Below are 17,174 nucleotides of genomic sequence, written 5' to 3' on the forward strand. Positions count from 1 at the left end.
TTCTTTGCTAGTTTTAAATTTACTGTGAGTGGAGTGCATTCTCAGTTACTAGAATTCTGGTTTCTGCTCTGAAGCACAATACCTCCTGATCAAAGACTGATTGCTTTGTAGGTTCAAGGCACTGTGCTAGGAAGTAGGAATGCCATCTCCTGGCACCAATCTTTCTATGGCTGAGCAAGCGCCCCTGTTGATATTTCCTTCTAGCAGTAGTAGTAGCTGGTGTTAAAGACGGCGCTGCCACAAGAGGACAGGACAGAAGCTGAGGATCCTTTCTCCCTGAGAGCACGGAGAAACCTGGCCACCCACTATAGTAAGATTAAACCCAGGCCTCATCATTCAGACTCTTCCTATTCCCTGGGTTCTCCATACTATTTCCCTGCTGTTATCTCTTTGGGGAGTTCAGCTTTTGCCCAAATCAGGATTCAGGCCTTCCTGTTTCTCTAGGAAGGAAGAAACTGGGCAAGGATGCACTCAATGCAGGAACAGAGAGCTTTAGTCACCAAAAGAGAGTGGTGATTCTGAGTACACTGCGCTTGGAGACATCAAAAACCACACACACATACACTTTTACCACCCATAATACATTGTAGTGGCTCCAGCTCTGGCAAAGAGTGCTGTGCAAATGTTGTTTACGGATTTATGTATGTATTTATTTATTTAATTTTTTTTTGGCTGTGTTGGGTCTTCGTTGCTGTGCACGGGCTTTCTCTAGCTGTGGCGAGCGGCGGCTACTCTTTGTTGTGGCGCGCGGGCTTCTCATTGCAGTGGCTTCTTTTGTTGTGGAGCATGGGCTCTTGGCATGCGGGCTCGGTCGTTGTGGCTCATGGGCTCTAGAGCATAGGCTTCAGTACTTGTGGCGCACGGGTTTAGTTGCTCCACGGTATGTGGGATCTTCCCGGACCAGGGCTCGACCCCGTGTCCCCTGCATTGGCAGGCGGATTCTTAACCACTTAACCCTGTTTATAGGTTAAGTTCATAGATACATCAATGAATAATAAGTTTACCTTGCATACTGCCTGAGATTATGGCAAAGGGTCCTAGCTAAAAACGTTAAGCATAAATTAGGTACTGATACTGCACTCAGAAGAAAAAATTACTATTATCTGTGATAGCCATCTATTGAGGCAGGGGCCCAAAGGATGGGAAAAGACAGGTGGAGAACGATGGGGAGGATGAGACCTACCCATACACCTTGAACAGAGGGTCTGACGACTGAGACTTACAGTGAAGTTTCCTGGCTATCCCTTCCTATAGCAGGACTACACCTAAATGAGTGCATAAAAAGTTGAAGTTTGCCAATTCAAAATGGTATAGATTCCCATACCACATATCTAATGTGCCCACAGAACTGAGAGGCTGCTCAGACTAGACCTGCCCACTCATGGGGCATGCCCACTCCTTCATCTAGGAGCCAGGAGGCAGTGAAACAGGGGTAAGAGCTTCACGCCCTCCGTTCCCCCTCCCACATCCATTGTCGTTGCCTCACCCTCCTCCACCTCCTTTCTTCTTCCCCCTCTCCTTTTCTGGATAAACAGAGATGAGGAAAGCAAAAAGCTGTCTATTAGGAAGGAAAGAAATCTTAATTGGGTTTTTGAAGTTCAAATGTAGAGCAAAAGGCAGATTTCAGTAAAAAGTGAAGGATCTGATCCACTAAAACCATAAAACACTAGATCACATGAAAACTACTACAAGGTCTTTGCACTTGCTGTCCCCCCAGATAACCCCTGTTGCTCACTCTTTTACTTTATTAAGGTTTCTGATCAAACGTCAGAGGTCTTCTCTGATCACCTGGTCCAAGACGGCATCCCTATCCCCCGCCTCCTCCTTCATTCTCTAACCCATCACTCTGCTTCATTTTTCTTCATACATTTATCATTAGCTGACATTGTATGTTTGTTTATTTTCTATTTCTACCCACTAGAATATAAACTTCATGAAAGCAGAGACCCTATCTTTTTCACAACTTTAACACCTGGAATTATGCCTGCTATATAGTTGCCCTCAATATTTGTCCAGTGAATGAATAAATGAATGCTATTTTGGTAATCCTCTCACAAAAGGAATTTAAAAGGAGCAAGAGGCATTCTCACCCATTCTACCATAGATGTCTGGAAAATCAGATGTGAGGGCTTCCAGACTTTGGTGGTGAGGTCCAGAGATGCCCAAGGCAGCTTTGATGCCCACTGAAGACCACAGGGCCTATCAGGCAATAGCAGAAGCAATTATAGAGTCTAGTGGAGGAACTAGTGCTCCAGAGATGAACAACCTAGGAGAAACTACAGCTGTTTCCAGATGAGGCCAGTGTGACCATGGGAGAAGCTGTCCACTGTTGGAGTGGCAACAATGCCACCCATCACATGACAGCTAGCTGGGCTTCTTGGGAAAGTCATGAATGACAGACTGACAACTTCCAGAAAAATCTGGAGGCAGGGCCGATACTCATCTGATGTGCACAGGTACAGCCATATTGGCTGTTAAAATATTGAGATATTTCCATATTCATTGGTAATTAGCCAATGCCTCAAGCACCCTTCCCGTCTCCACTCCCATTACTTTCTGGTACCCCAGACCTACCTCCCTAGGATAGAAAAACTAAAGGGTTAATGCCTGTTATAGCTTGAGCCTCTGGTTTGATTGGCCTATGCCCTTGCCATTCCAGTTGTTAAATATTTTAATATCACCACTACCTGGAGGCAAGGGGGAGATGAGGCACTATTTGAAGAAAGAACAGAACCAATGAATTGGGAGATTACTATTAACTTGGGACTTATCTGAAGCCAGAGACTGGTGAAGTTTTAGTTTGGAAAAACATTATGAATCTCCAGCTTGCCAGAGCTGTGCTAAGGGAAATCCATGGAAAAAGTCTCCGACGACTTTTGAGCCAGAACATGTGAAGCATGTGGGCCCTGTATGGCAGTGACAGGAGTCATTAAATTGAGCCTACTGCCTGTGAAAGATGAAACTCAGGGGGCTACTTCAAATTGCAGGGTCAGCTGGCTTTCTCCCGTCAAAAGATTCACTTTTCAAACTGAAGCCTTTAAAGGTTCAGGCTTTTGTTTTTAAATGGGAAAAGAGTGTACATAGGCAGATTACCCCAGATAGTCAGGTTACAACCAGCTAATCAAGTTACATCCCTCTTTATCTACCTGTCAGGCCTGAGGCTGTGCCTTGTCACCTTGGCATCTCTGGGTCAGCCCCAAGTCTCCAATGGCATTTACTCAACAAATATTTATTGACCAACTACTAAATGCCAGTCACTTTGCCAGATACTAGAGCAACAGAGATTGAATGACACTTTCTCTGCCTTCAGAAGAGTTACAATCTATGGGGCGACGTAGCCAGGCTTGACCCTTAGAAATCAATGTCCAGTCTTGCTTGTATCTCATTTCCAAAGCATCACTGGACTCCACCATGGTGATATTTTTCATGAAGCCAGTAATAAAATTATGAATTGAGGAACTTCAGTAATCCTTGTAATAGAGTTAACCATAATATACTGTATACTTGAAAATTTGAGAGGGTAGAATTTATGTTATGTGGTTCTTACCACAATTTTTTTTTAGAGTCATTTTTTTTGTTTGTTTTGTTTTTGTTTTTTTTTTAATTAATTTATTTATTTTGGGCTGTGTTGGGTGTTCGTTTCTGTGCGAGGGCTTTCTCTAGTTGCGGCGAGTGGGGGCCACTCTTCATCGCGGTGCGCGGGCCTTTCACTGTCGCGGCCTCTCTTGTTGCAGGGCACAGGCTCCAGACGCGCAGGCTCAGTAGTTGTGGCTCACGGGCCTAGTTGCTCCGCGGCATGTGGGATCTTCCCAGACCAGGGCTCGAACCCGTGTCCCCTGCATTGGCAGGCAGATTCTCAACCACTGCGCCACCAGGGAAGCCCTAGAGTCATTTTAATTGCTGTTGCTCTCAGTAGTGTATGAACCAAGGCTGGGACTGGTCAATATGGCAGAGCTCTCATTGAGTCCTTCTACTGTGATTGCATACTGTGACTTTCTCCAAAGATGACTCTTCAAGAATGTATAAAGTTAGGTATAAGTGAGGAAGTAATTAGATCTATCAGCTGGTGGCAAGCTATCCCAGTGTCTACATCTGAAATGTTTAAGCCTGTCCAGCAGCTTTCACATTCCAAGCGGACAGTCTGAAAGACAAACTGATGTCACCTGAGTCTGAGCTTTTTAGAGAACAAACTGGAATCATCCTTCAACTACAGCACCCTTTAAACAAATGGTTGCATCCTTGAGTTATACAAATATGTCCCTATATCTTTTCACCCATTGTCCTTAGAAATAAAAACATATGATGTTGTGGAGGAGAGCCCTGGTAGAAAAAAGGAGATCCCCTAAGGAAGTTACAACAGTACTTCAGATGATGACTGAAAGAACGGAGGAGAGGAGAGAACAGATGCAAAAGCTATGTAGGGAGTGACATCAGTAGTACCTGGTGACTGGATGTGGGGAAGAGTGGTGGAAAGGAAAGAGTAAAGCTAAATCCCAGGTTTTGGTTTGGGCAACTGAGTTGATGATAGAAATATAGAAGTAGGAAGATGCAGGTCTGAAGGGAAAAGTCATGTGTTTAATTATGAGCACATTGAGTTTTAGTTGCCTGAGAGATACCCAGGAAGGATGTTCAGTTAGCAGCTGTATATACAGATCTAGGACTCAGGAAAGAGGGAGGTGTGGGTTGCTGACAAAGAGCATATATGTGTTAGAGGAAGTCATAACTCAGTACATGTGCCAAGGATGGAACCCTGAATAATACACACATCCCAAAAGAGGAAGAGGTGAACACAGACTAAGAAAGAACTACCAGAGAGATAGGAAGAAAACACAAAAAGAGTGGTATCATAGAATACGGGAAATCAAAGAGTTTCAAGGTGGGAGAAGCCAACAGGATCAAATGCTGCAGAAAGATAAAATAAGACTGAAAAGTGTCTATTGAATTTGGCATTAAGAAATTTATTGGTGGGCTTCCCTGGTGGCGCAGTGGTTGAGAATCTGCCTGCTAATGCAGGGGACACAGGTTCGAGCCCTGGTCTGGGAAGATCCCACATGCCACGGAGCAGCTGGGCCCGTGAGCCACAACTACTGAGCCTGCGCGTCTGGAGCCTGTGCCCCGCAATGGGAGGGGCCGCGATAGTGAGAGGCCCGCGCACCGCGATGAAGAGTGGTCCCTGCACCGCGATGAAGAGTGGCCCCCACTTGCCGTAACTAGAGAAAGCCCTCGCACGAACCGAAGACCCAACACAGCCAAAAATAAAGAAATAAATAAAGTAGCTATAAAATTAAAAAAAAAAAAAAAAAGATGAGTAGAGGGAAAAGATTTAAAAAAAAAAAAAAAAGAAATTTATTGGTAACTTGCATAAGAAATTATTTTGATGGGATAGTGAGTGGAAACTTGTCCAGCAGTTGAGAAATGATTGGGGGTGAGGAAGGTGAGACATTGAGTATAGAAAGGAGGAAGTTGGCCATGAAAAGAAAGGAAATTGATTAGGTAGTAGCTAGAGCAGGAAAGGAACTATTGGAGTTTGGGTTTTTTTTAATATTGGTATGCTGAGATGACTGACCCAAAGGAAAGAAAGACATTGAAGCTAGAACACAAAAAGGAAATTGATAAAAGCAGAGAGAATTTTGGGTGATTCAGGTGGAGGAATTACCCTCAGACAAGAGAAGTATGTGGCTTTCTCAGCCACATACAGAAGAAGAAAGATAGGTGCCAATAAATATCATTTACTCAGGAGAGTGGGGCAAGAAGTTTATTGAATTCATGTTTCCTGGTTTTTATTCATGTTAACCAAAGTGTGATCCACAGGCTACCTTCATCAGAATTACCTGAGGTATATATTTTATGAAGAATCCCAGCTCCCATCATGCAGAGAATAAGATTCAGGGAGTCTGGATTGGTGCTCAGGATCTGATCTTTAAACTATCACACATACCACCCCCAGGTAATGCTGATGCACGGTCATGGTAGAGAATCACTCCTTTCTTTTCTCAAGGACAATACTCCCCACCCACTAGAGAAAGCCATCCCTCTCCCTGCCACCCAGCAGCCAGGGAATGGACATGTGACCTAGATTCACACATTTGGTTGCTCTCATCTGTGACTTTGACTCTTAAGGGGGTAAGGCAGAAACAGTTCAGAACTTTACTACTCGAAGTATAGTCTGGGGACCAGTAGCATCACCCAGAGCTTGTTAGAAATGCAGAATCTCAGACCCCATCCAGACCTACTGAATCTGCATTTTAACCCAAGAGACCCAAGTGATTCGTAGGCACATTAAAGTTTGAAGAGCACTGGCTTGGAAGTAGTAGTAGTGAAGTCGAGAGTTCAGCAGTAGCAACAACCAATGGAACAAGCAGAGATATCCTCACCAACTTGTTCTTCTGGCATGACCTTAGTCATGGGTTCTACTCCCCTGCCTTCCTTGGTTCATGCCTTTCTTGGTCAGCTATTCACACAATGCTGTGTAACAAACACAAGAGCTTAGTGACCTATAATAAAAAGCACTGTTTCTTGCTTGTGTACCAAATGGTTGCCTGGGGATATCTGTGTCTTCAGTGAATGACTTGGCTGAGGTGACTTTTCTCCACAAGTTTTTCATTTTTCTGGGACTATCAGGTTACCCAATGCATGCTCCTTCCATGACGGAGGAAGGAAGCTCTTAGAGGTAAGTGGAAACACGAATCCTTTTTAAGGCTGCAGGCATTCCTCCCACACTTCATTGGCCAAAGTGAATCACGTGGGCCCATCCAACTTCATGCTTCTCCCATGGAGGCTGATGGAGGAGAAGTAATAAATATTTACTGAATGATAAACCTAACATATGATACCACCCCTTTTCTAAGCCTGGCTTCCAGCTTTCCCACTGGTTCTAGGATCCCTGCAAAATCTCTCCAGGAGGTTCCTTTTCTGCTGCAGCTAGCCAGAGCCAGCTTCTGTTGCCTGAAACCAAAAACCCTCACTGACTGATCCACAGGAGGAAGTCTAAGCCAAATGGGGGAGAAGGTGGAGACCCAGGATGCAGCTGTCAGACTTGGAGAAGAAGCACTTGGAGACTAAGTGCACACGATGGTGAGATGGCATGAAGGGGTGAGTGGAGAAATAGGAAGTTTTGACTGGAGACCAAGTTATTGGTGTTTAGAAGGTCCAGGGTGTGGCTACAGGAGTTTAAAAGGCCTCAGGTGTGGCTACAGGAGTGAGTTCCTAAAACAGGTCTCCTTATGCGCTTACTAAAAACTCCTAGGATGGAGACAAAAGCTGAATTAGAGAGAAGGTGGGCCAGATGCCACATTCTCCCTGCACACTAACCAGATGAGTGACAAGGAGGGCAATATGGACATCAAAGGGACGGGGGAAGGGAAGTCGATGGTTTTCTGAGTGCCAAGCACTGTGATGGGTATTTTACAATCATTGCCTCCTCTAATCTTCACAACAATTTGACAAAGCATTTTACAGATGAGGAATCCAAGGTCAATAAGTTAAATAATTTGCCCAAAATAACCCAGCCAGTAAGAGTGGGTGATGTATGGCTCCAAGCCCAGTCTGACTACACAGTCTATGCCCCTTCCTGTTTAACCATGTGGTGTAGAAGCTTCCAGTGGGGCAGTAGGAGCAAGCACAGCCCAACTCCTAGTCCAGTTGCAAGTGGAACATGGGAAACTGTCAACCTTCCCTGCAGAGGCTACAAGGACATCCATGTCCTCAGGAGAAAACTGGGTATCAGTTAAGGGCGGAATGAGGTGAGTGGCTGTGGGGACGAGGGAAGGCTTTCAACAGTTGTGGGATAGGTTTTGGGGAAGGAGGTCAGCAGGAAGAAGAGCTAAAGAAGACTTGCAGAAATATGCAGAGGAAAGCCCTGCAGCAACAGGAAATGGGAGGAGCTTACCTGTGTGGATGTGGCTGAAATGAAGAAACTTAGAAGTATGGAACTAGTTTCCATCAAAGAAAATTTTCTATAGGGAAACAAGAGGGATCTAGTTAAATCTTTAATCTGAGCGTTTCATGTCTCTACTCAAAACCTCACAAGGGCTTTCAACATCACTCAGAATAAAATCCAAAGTCCTAACCAGGGCCTACAAGAGCCTACATGATCTGGCTCCTACCCGGATACCTCCAGATCTAAACTTCTGCCCATTCTTCTTGCTTACCCCACTCCAGCCACGCTGGCCTCCTCACTGTTCCACAATATGCAAAGCCCACTCCCACTTCAGGGCCCTTGCACCTGCTGTTCCCACTGCTGGAACACACTACCACAGAGTCTCTGCTCATTTTATCAGACAGGCCTTCTTTAGTAACCCAATACACCCACACCCTTACCTATGCTTTATTTTTCTTCTTAGCACTTATCACTACCCAAAATTTGTTTGTTATTGTCTTGTTTATTCCCCACCCCACCCCCCATTAGGATGCAAGCTCCATGAGAGAAGGAATTTTTTTGTCTGTTTTGCATGCCACTGTATGCCTAGTGCCTAAAACAGTCTGGCACAAAAAATGTGCTTGGTAAACATTGTTGAATGAAATGAATGGAGATTGAATTGAATTAGCCAGTCAAAAGTTTCTGAATAGAACCTCAGAATAAGTTTGGTTTCACTGAAGCTGATAAAGATGTCTGCCTACTAGGGAACCTTTAATTTCCTCTCCCACCTGGCTCCTGGGGGTATTAGGTGAGCAGAAAGTAAGGTGCATCTCAGGTGCTTGAGTGGGTGGAGGGGAAGCTGATTACAACCTGCGGTTGACTCCTGGTGGCAAACTCTCCCTTAGGAGGAGTCATTTCCACTGATGGCTAAGTTAATCCATTAATAGCTTCATTTTTATAATGCCTTTATAATCAGAAAAAGAAATTATAAAAGTTAATATATGGCATATGTAGAGAGAAATTTTGTTTTATACATGTATACGTGTGTCTGTGTGTATATATATATATATAATAATTTTAGTAGATGATAAATCAGTAAGGACAACATAGACTATGCAAAAAGTTTCTATTCCTGTAAGTGCAAAATTACTGTCTCAACTCACTGATCCCCTTGAGGGTTGCTACCACATTACTGGATCACAACTAGTTGTTACTATCAGCATTTGGGTAGGTAACAGTGGTGGTAGGCAGATCAAATTTAGTGAAGAGAAGTACATATTGTTGAGTTCATACATAGTATCCATCCCCACCACTAGGACCACTTTGTTCAGGTGTGCATATGAGCACGCTCTGGACTGCCTTCTAGGCACCTGCTACCCATAGAAATTTTCTGTTTCTCCACTGAGTTCCATGAGCTACTACTTTCCTCTCCCCCAATATTAATTGAAATCTTACTGCCTTTTGCCTTATCTTGGTCTGATGATCAATTCCAAATACCCCATATTTTTTCAAGGGCCTTTTGCTTGGGACACACTCTCAGGTAACAATTTCTGTTCCAATTGGTGTTCTTTGATTATAAGCAATAGAAATGACTCTGGTCAACTTAATTAAAAGAGAAATTTATTGAAAAGATATAGTCTAGCTCACATACTACGTGAATCAGAACTACCCAGTCAACTCACAGAATCGTGAAAGGTAATAAATCGTTGTTTTAAGCCATTAAATTTTGAGGTGGTTTGTTACCCAGCATCAGATAACAAAGCATCCACCTTATATAAAATAGTAGAAGAAAGATACAGGGAAAATTAAGATGTATAGTTCTAAATAGATATTTATTCACATATATAATTACATATGTATATGCATAATGTGAGGAAAATAAGATGACTCCTAGTGTCCTCATTTCTGTAGCTGGGCACAAGTTACACAGCACTACTATGATTCTATAATGTCTATTTCATGTTCCCTTTCAGCAGACATCTCAACCAGCTGGGCTTTTTTACTCTTGGGGTGACCCAAACCACAATTTCTGAGGGGTCCTTCCCATATAGGGTTGCTGTAATCTTTCACTGACTTTTATTACAGCATATGTCATTGTTAGGATGCGTTCCAGAGGATCACTTGTGTTCCAGACATATTCTTCTCTCACTCAATGTTGTGGCAGTGTTCCTATTTCTCTTTGATAAAAGTATTTCCCTTTGGAAATCCCCAGCCAAACAGTTACCTCCTTTTTGTCCTGTTAATCCAGGTGCATAAGGAGCACAAAATGGTCAGGTGACAGTTTCGACTTTCGGTTCGGTGGAACCCTTGTTTTGTCCAGTGGTGGAAACACTAATTTCTTGGGTACTAAGACCTCTAAACCAACAGGGCCAAAAATTGAAGGAACAAGAAGCAAACATTTAGATTTAATATTGAAAAGTAACACTACCACTTTCACCCCTTTGGCTCTCAGATCCATGTATTCTGACTGTAGGGGAAAGAGCACTGTATATTAGTTATTAGTTCAGAGCATGTATAGCACCCACCCCTTTCCCCTGACTGCCCCAGTTTTTTGCCTGCTGGTTCAATAACTGAGTCTTAATTGGCCAGTTAACCATTCTATAAGCTCAGCTGTTTCTGGTGGTGAGGTACATGATAAGACCACAAATTTCTGTATGTACTAGCCCATTGCCTTCTCTGCTAGCTAGAAACAATGTTGTGCAGAATACCATGACCAGGAATAAGGCATCCAGTAATTTCAAGGATGGTGTTTGTAGCAGAAGCATGAGGCTAGACGTGTGGGTTGAGCGATAGTTGGGTGTAAAATGCAAGTAGAGAACTAGATGAACTACTTCGAAACACATCAAAAAAAATTGGTGGATACATAGAGGAATGGACAGATAATGTGAAATAAAGCAAATATAGCAAATGTTAATTGTAGGATCTAGGTGGTGTGTATATGCATGCTCGCTGTACAAATCTTTCAATTTTTCTATATGTTTGAAAATTTTTATAAAATGTTGAAAAACAATAGTTTTGCCTGGAATACTGGCCCTGATTTATTTCACTGAATTCTGCCTCCCAGAGCTGTTAGAGCCCAATTTTGTACATATTACTTCTGCTTGATGATGAAGTACTGTTAGGCATACCCTACTGCAGGGCATGATATAACCAAATAACACTCGGTTCATGATGATAATTCAGCTTCCATGGTCATTTGGTGTACTATAGTCAATTTAATCTCTATCACCCTCTAGCAACCTACAGTCTCAAAAAGAAAATAGTGATTTTCCCAGCAGGATTTTCTTTTGCTCCAAAATCTTAAGGGGCTACACTGTGATTCTTATATCTAGACTTTCACAAGTTTTACACAGTGTCTCAATCTGCCACAAATACTTCAAGCACCTTTAGATATTTTGGGTCAAAACAGCTGGATGCCAGAGTAGCTTAGACAAGCTGAAGTTTTCTCTTACTCTGGATTTGATCCAAATCAAGTAACCCTTCCAAGTCATTTAGTCAGTGGGTTGGAGTATGGATTACTCAGTAAATGTGGTATATGTTGCCTCAAAAACCCAGAATGATGCTATATATTGAATCTTAAAGGTAGGGATGCAAGGTGTTTTTTTATTTTGCAATTTATTTTTTAATTTGAAGATGACCTCTCAACATTCCCTGGGCCACTGGAGTCCCAGATTCCTTGAGTCTTTCCTTGAGGTGACACCTTGGAATTTTCTGTAGGATTTCCCAGCCACTCCCTAGTATGCATATATCTTATCAGGGAATTGAGGATACCTGCTTACTGCTCTGTAGTCTTATCAGAATGAATGTCATCAATGTATTGAATCAATGCAATATCCAATAGGATGGTGAGATAATCATGTCCATATAGTCCAAATTATGACCCAATGCTGAACCGAAGTAGCTCTGAACCAAGTGAAGAGAGGTATACAACTGACCTTCCAGGTGAAAGCAATTGCTTCTCCTGTTCTCTGCTCTTCCAGAGATAGAAAAAAGGCAATTTCAAGATCAATAGCAGCCTACCAGATACCAGGGGCTGTACTGATTTTTCTATGATAAAGAGATCACATTTGAATCAGCAGTTACAATCAAATTTATCATCTGATTAAGCTTATGGTAATCCAATAAAAATATCAAACACATCAAACAGGTGAGTGAAATGGAGATGTGATAAGAATCACCAATTATAAGTATTCCAAGTCTTTGATGGTGCCTAGTCACCTAAATTCCCCCAAGGGACTTGATATTGTCTTTAGTTTATAATTTTGGTAGGGAAGTAACTCTTAAGAACTTCCATTTGGGACTCCCCTGGTGGCGCAGTGGTTAAGAATCCGCCTGCCAATGCAGGGGACACGGGTTTGATCCCTGGTCCGAAAAGATCCCACATGCCGCGGAACAACTAAGCCCGTGCGCCACAACTACTGAGCCTGTGCTCTAGAGCCCGCAAGCCACAACTACTGAGCCCACATGCCACAACTACTGAAGCCCATGTGCCTAGAGCCTGTGCTCCACAACAAGAGAAGCCACCACAATGAGAAGCCCGCGACTGCAACAAATAGTAGCCCCCACTCACCACAACTAGAGAAAGCCTGCACGCAGCAACAAAGACCCAACCCAGGCAAAAATAATAAATTTAAAAAAAATTGTTTTTAAGGGACGTTCCATTTGGTTCTTTCTACCATAATAGACGTTATTTCATGGGTCAGAGAGCAAAGTATATTTTTTTATCTGGAGCTAAATATCTCTACTCCAACTATAAACTCAAGAACTGGGAAAATAAACACAGATGGATTTGAAGACCCATTGGGCCCTTGTGAGAAGAATGATAACCAAACTCCATCACATAGCTCTCATAAGCCCCACATTGACTGGCAGACCACAGTGGAACTCAAGTTCCTTAAGGGATTAACTCTGGCTCTGAGCTAGTAACTAATAATTCCTGAGAGGTCTGGGTGTTTCTCTTTCCCTAGCTTCAGTTGCCACAGTAAGTAGGCATGAGTCCCTTTGGGAAAGACTAAGAAAAAGAGTTTTGTAGGTATCTAAGTTATCACATGGTACTTCCACAAGGGTTCCTGATCTCTCCTTCATTCAAGGGGTCCTAGGACATTGAAATGATTCAGAAACGGAAAGGAGGTAAGAGGCCATGACTCTTCACTGCGATGGCTTATGTCAGGACTCTTTTCATACACCTAAAGTGTTTTTCCTGTTATTGCAATTTTAGTAGAACCTCAGTGGGCTCTTTGTTTTGGACCTAAATACCCCATGTTAGGCATTATCAAAGTTTTCTGTGGGTCAAATTATCCTGATTACCACTCTAGCCTTGCTGCCTATTGTGGTAGCCATGCTCACCTTTTTCCGTTGGTTAAGTGCCAGGCTATAGCCTCTGCCATTCTGAGATATGATTATCTCCACTGAAATCAAGGAATGCATTTCAATAGCAGAATATCTCACCTCATCCACAGCTTACAGAGGACAGCTACTATGGTTCCTTTTAGAGATATGGGGCTCTCCACAACAGTGTATTTTTCTATGCCATAATGAAGGGGATGTTCTCTGAGACTTCTTAAGTGATTTAATTAGGAGAGGGGTGAGTGAATGATAAATCCACATTTAATAAATCCACTCCAGAATACCAAAATACCAAAGTCTTCGGATTTCTCTATGTCATACTGAAGAGCTTCTGGTATCTAAACAACTTCATGTAGCATAAGCCACACCAGGTTTCAATCAACCAACTAAGCCGTTAGAGCCTCTAAAATTAATTTAGACCAACAGAATCATGTCCCTAATCTCTTGAACTCCATGTTCACATATATTATACATTTTGTGTTGAAATAAATTAGCAAAATTTTGCAATTCTCTTGCTAAGTGATTTTTGACTTTGTAATTGGTCCCCTGGGACATGGGACAATATGACATATGTCTGAATGTAATGAGAGGGGATAGGAGGGGTGTGAAGAGAATGGGCATTCACTTGCAAGGAAACTATCTCAGGTAAAGTCATAAGGAAGGCTTTTCAACCAGGGAAGGAATAGGCACATCAGACAAAGGCAGGGAAGGGGGGCTTCTTCTGCTATGAAGAGAAGCTCAGTGGGGTTTAAGGTACTTGGTATCAGCCAGATCCTCCAGCTTTCCCATTCCAATCTCATAGTACCACCCTTTCGCAACTGATGCCCTAACTTTTGCCTAAAAGATTAGATAAGACTAAGGGTTCAGTTTATGTTAATCCAGAAACCCACTCAGCCATGTGGGACTACAGTGAAGAGATTCTTTTAGAGCAGTCAGTAAGAACTCTTTGATTCTCTAACTATGCCTCGAGGCAAGAATTTAACACCCATAGGCTTTCATTTTCTTTCTTTAAGCAGAGTTAGAAATAGCCAGTCCAAGCCACAACCTTTATATTTCTCTGCTCTTCACATGGTCTATCACAGCAACCACTTTGATCATTAAGGTATTGTCTTTTTTTAAAAAAATATTTATTTATTTATTTAGGCTGCACCGGGTCTTAGTTGTGGCACGCGGAATCCTTTAGTTATGGCATGCAGCCTTCATAGTTGCAGCATGCATGTGGGATCTAGTTCCCCTACCAGGGATCAAACCTGGGCCCCCTGCATTGGGAGCGCAGAGCCTTACCCACTGGACCACCAGGGAACTCCCAAAGTATTGTGTTCAATATGTACTTTTCACTCCAGACAACCACAGATGATAGTTGAAGTAATTGTTCACCACTGTGTATGATGCAACATTCTAGCAACCCATTCTCTGATGTGAAACACCCAGGTCAAATGACCAATCCCACTTTCCCATTTCACGGAGGTAGTATTGTCTGCAGTCACAGCTGCCATTGGTCAGGATTATTTGCTTTAGCCAGCAGAATCTACTCTAGCATGTTTTAATAAAGAGAGATTTGCTATATAATATTGTCTTAAGAATTTCCAGGAAATTGGGGGTGATAACGCAGCCAGGAGAAACACCCAACCTCACCGTGGAAGGTCCCAGTGGACATTCCACTGCTACCACTACCTTTTATAGACATGTACGAGGCTGGAGAAAGACAGTAGAAAGGAACTCCAACACAGTTTCCCCCAAAAGAATCAAATGCTTCCACCACATGATATGCATAACCACTTTCACATAGCTCACTTCTAGCAACTAATCCTGCACAGGTGTATTAACTTGGATGAACTAATTGGAGTCTGGGATTTTGTTTTAGTTTTCCATCCCTGCTTCTATGGGAAAGCATGCTAGAAGAGGGATGCAACGGATATTGAATGACCCAATCTTCATTCCTGCAGCAATGAGAAACACCTTCTGCCCAGTAAATATACTCCTGATAGTCTACCTCATGGAAACAAAAGAACTCACATGTAAGGATTTACGTAAGGGTGTCTATTACAGATGCTTTTGTAGCAGCAAAAATCCATAAACAAAGTGAAGGCCCAACACTAAGAACATGGTTGAATTATTTACAGTCCATGCGCATCTCTGAATGCTATAATTAAAAGGAAGGAAATAGAGTTCTATAAGGTGACTTGGAGCAATTTCCTTAGGATGTTGACAAAAAAGCAAGATAAAAAAAAAGTACATATGATCTTGTTTCTGTCAAAAAAAATTAAAAGGAAACCATATATAATGCTTAATGTACATGATTATATGAATATAATAAAAACTGTAGAAAAACAGGCAGTGAGTTTAGAACATGCTTTATCAGAGGAGATATGGGGTGATATATGTGTGAGGGAAGGGAAGACTATACCAAGGAAGAAAGAAGAAAGGAAAGGAGACTACGTTTGAAAATTACATGATGGATTCCTGGAAGGTGGCAGTAGTAGCATCAGCATAGTTTTTCAACCTCTACAAATCTCCACATAACAACAGCAGAACAACTAGATAGCAAAACCAACATACATGAAAAATATTTACAACTAGGATTGCCAGATTTAACAAATAAAAATACAGGCTGCCCAGTTAAATTCAAATTTTGGTAAACAATAAATAATTTTTTAGTATAAGTATGTCCCAAATATTGCATGGAAATAGAAACTCTAGATCTAAATGGGGGAGGGGAACAGAACCAGAAAACCCCAGAAAGCAAACCACCGTATTTCTGAACACTACACAGAAACAACAGAAGAGGGAGCTCTATGAAATTAGAAAAACTTTCCTGAACTCCATCTTATTTCTTTATAAGTTCAGGAAAACTAATTTCACACAAAAATAAGAAACAGAATACGTAGTTTCAAAGTCAAATCTCACACAAAATTATTATAAGAAAAAAGGGAATAAGAAGCATAAAACATCCCAAAGACAACAAAAGCATGCCAAAAAGACATGCCCACAAAAGTTGTAACATACTATTTCAAAATAAATATTAAGAAAATTATAGAAAACACAGAAAACTACATAAATCAGAAAAACTCAGAAATGAGGTGACCAAACTCAAGGAAGAATAAGAATCAAAAGGAAAAAAATCATTTCATAAATGAAGACTAAACAAGAAAGAACACAAGAGCAAGTAAATACAAGATAATATCTGAAGAGAAATAGAAAGTGAAAAAGAGGAAAAAATTTTTTAAATAAAAAAGAAATGAAGAGAGAGAAAGGTAAAGGAGATCAAACACACAGGGAATAGGAATTCCTAAAGGAGAAAACCAAAGCAAGGACATAGAACAAGTGCTACAACTTATAAATTAAAAAATAAAACAAATAACAACAACAACAACTCTTTCCTGAATATAGAAAAGATTTGAAACTGCACATGCAAAAGAGCATACCATGCAGTTGAGGTTATTGACCCAGAGCAAACAGTACCACACATTATTTTAAATTATTGGACTTTAAAGAAAAAGAGAAAGTCTCAATGTCTAGAAAAAAGAGCATATGATTTTTAAGGAAAAGGAAATTAGATTATCATCAGAATTTTTTTAGAAATACAATTTTTTTTAATTAATTAATTAATTAATTTATGGCTGTGTTGGGTCTTCGTTTCTGTGCGATGGCTTTCTCCAGTTGTGGCAAGCGGGGGCCACTCCTCATTGCAGTGTGCGGGCCTCTCGCTATCGCGGCCTCTCTTGTTGCGGAGCACAGGCTCCAGACGCGCAGGCTCAGTAGTTGTGGCTCACGGGCCCAGTTGCTCCGCGGCATGTGGGATCTTCCCAGACCAGGGCTCGAACACGTGTCCCCTGCATTGGCAGGCACATTCTCAACCACTGCGCCACCAGGGAAGCCCCAGAATTTTTTAACAATGCTTTACACCAGGAAAAAGAAAGAGAGAAAGAGAAAAGGAGTAACATAAGATACTCAAGGAAAGAAAATGTGA

Source organism: Balaenoptera acutorostrata, chromosome 12, assembly GCF_949987535.1.
Source record: "Balaenoptera acutorostrata chromosome 12, mBalAcu1.1, whole genome shotgun sequence".
NCBI classification, from domain to species: Eukaryota; Metazoa; Chordata; class Mammalia; order Artiodactyla; family Balaenopteridae; genus Balaenoptera; species Balaenoptera acutorostrata.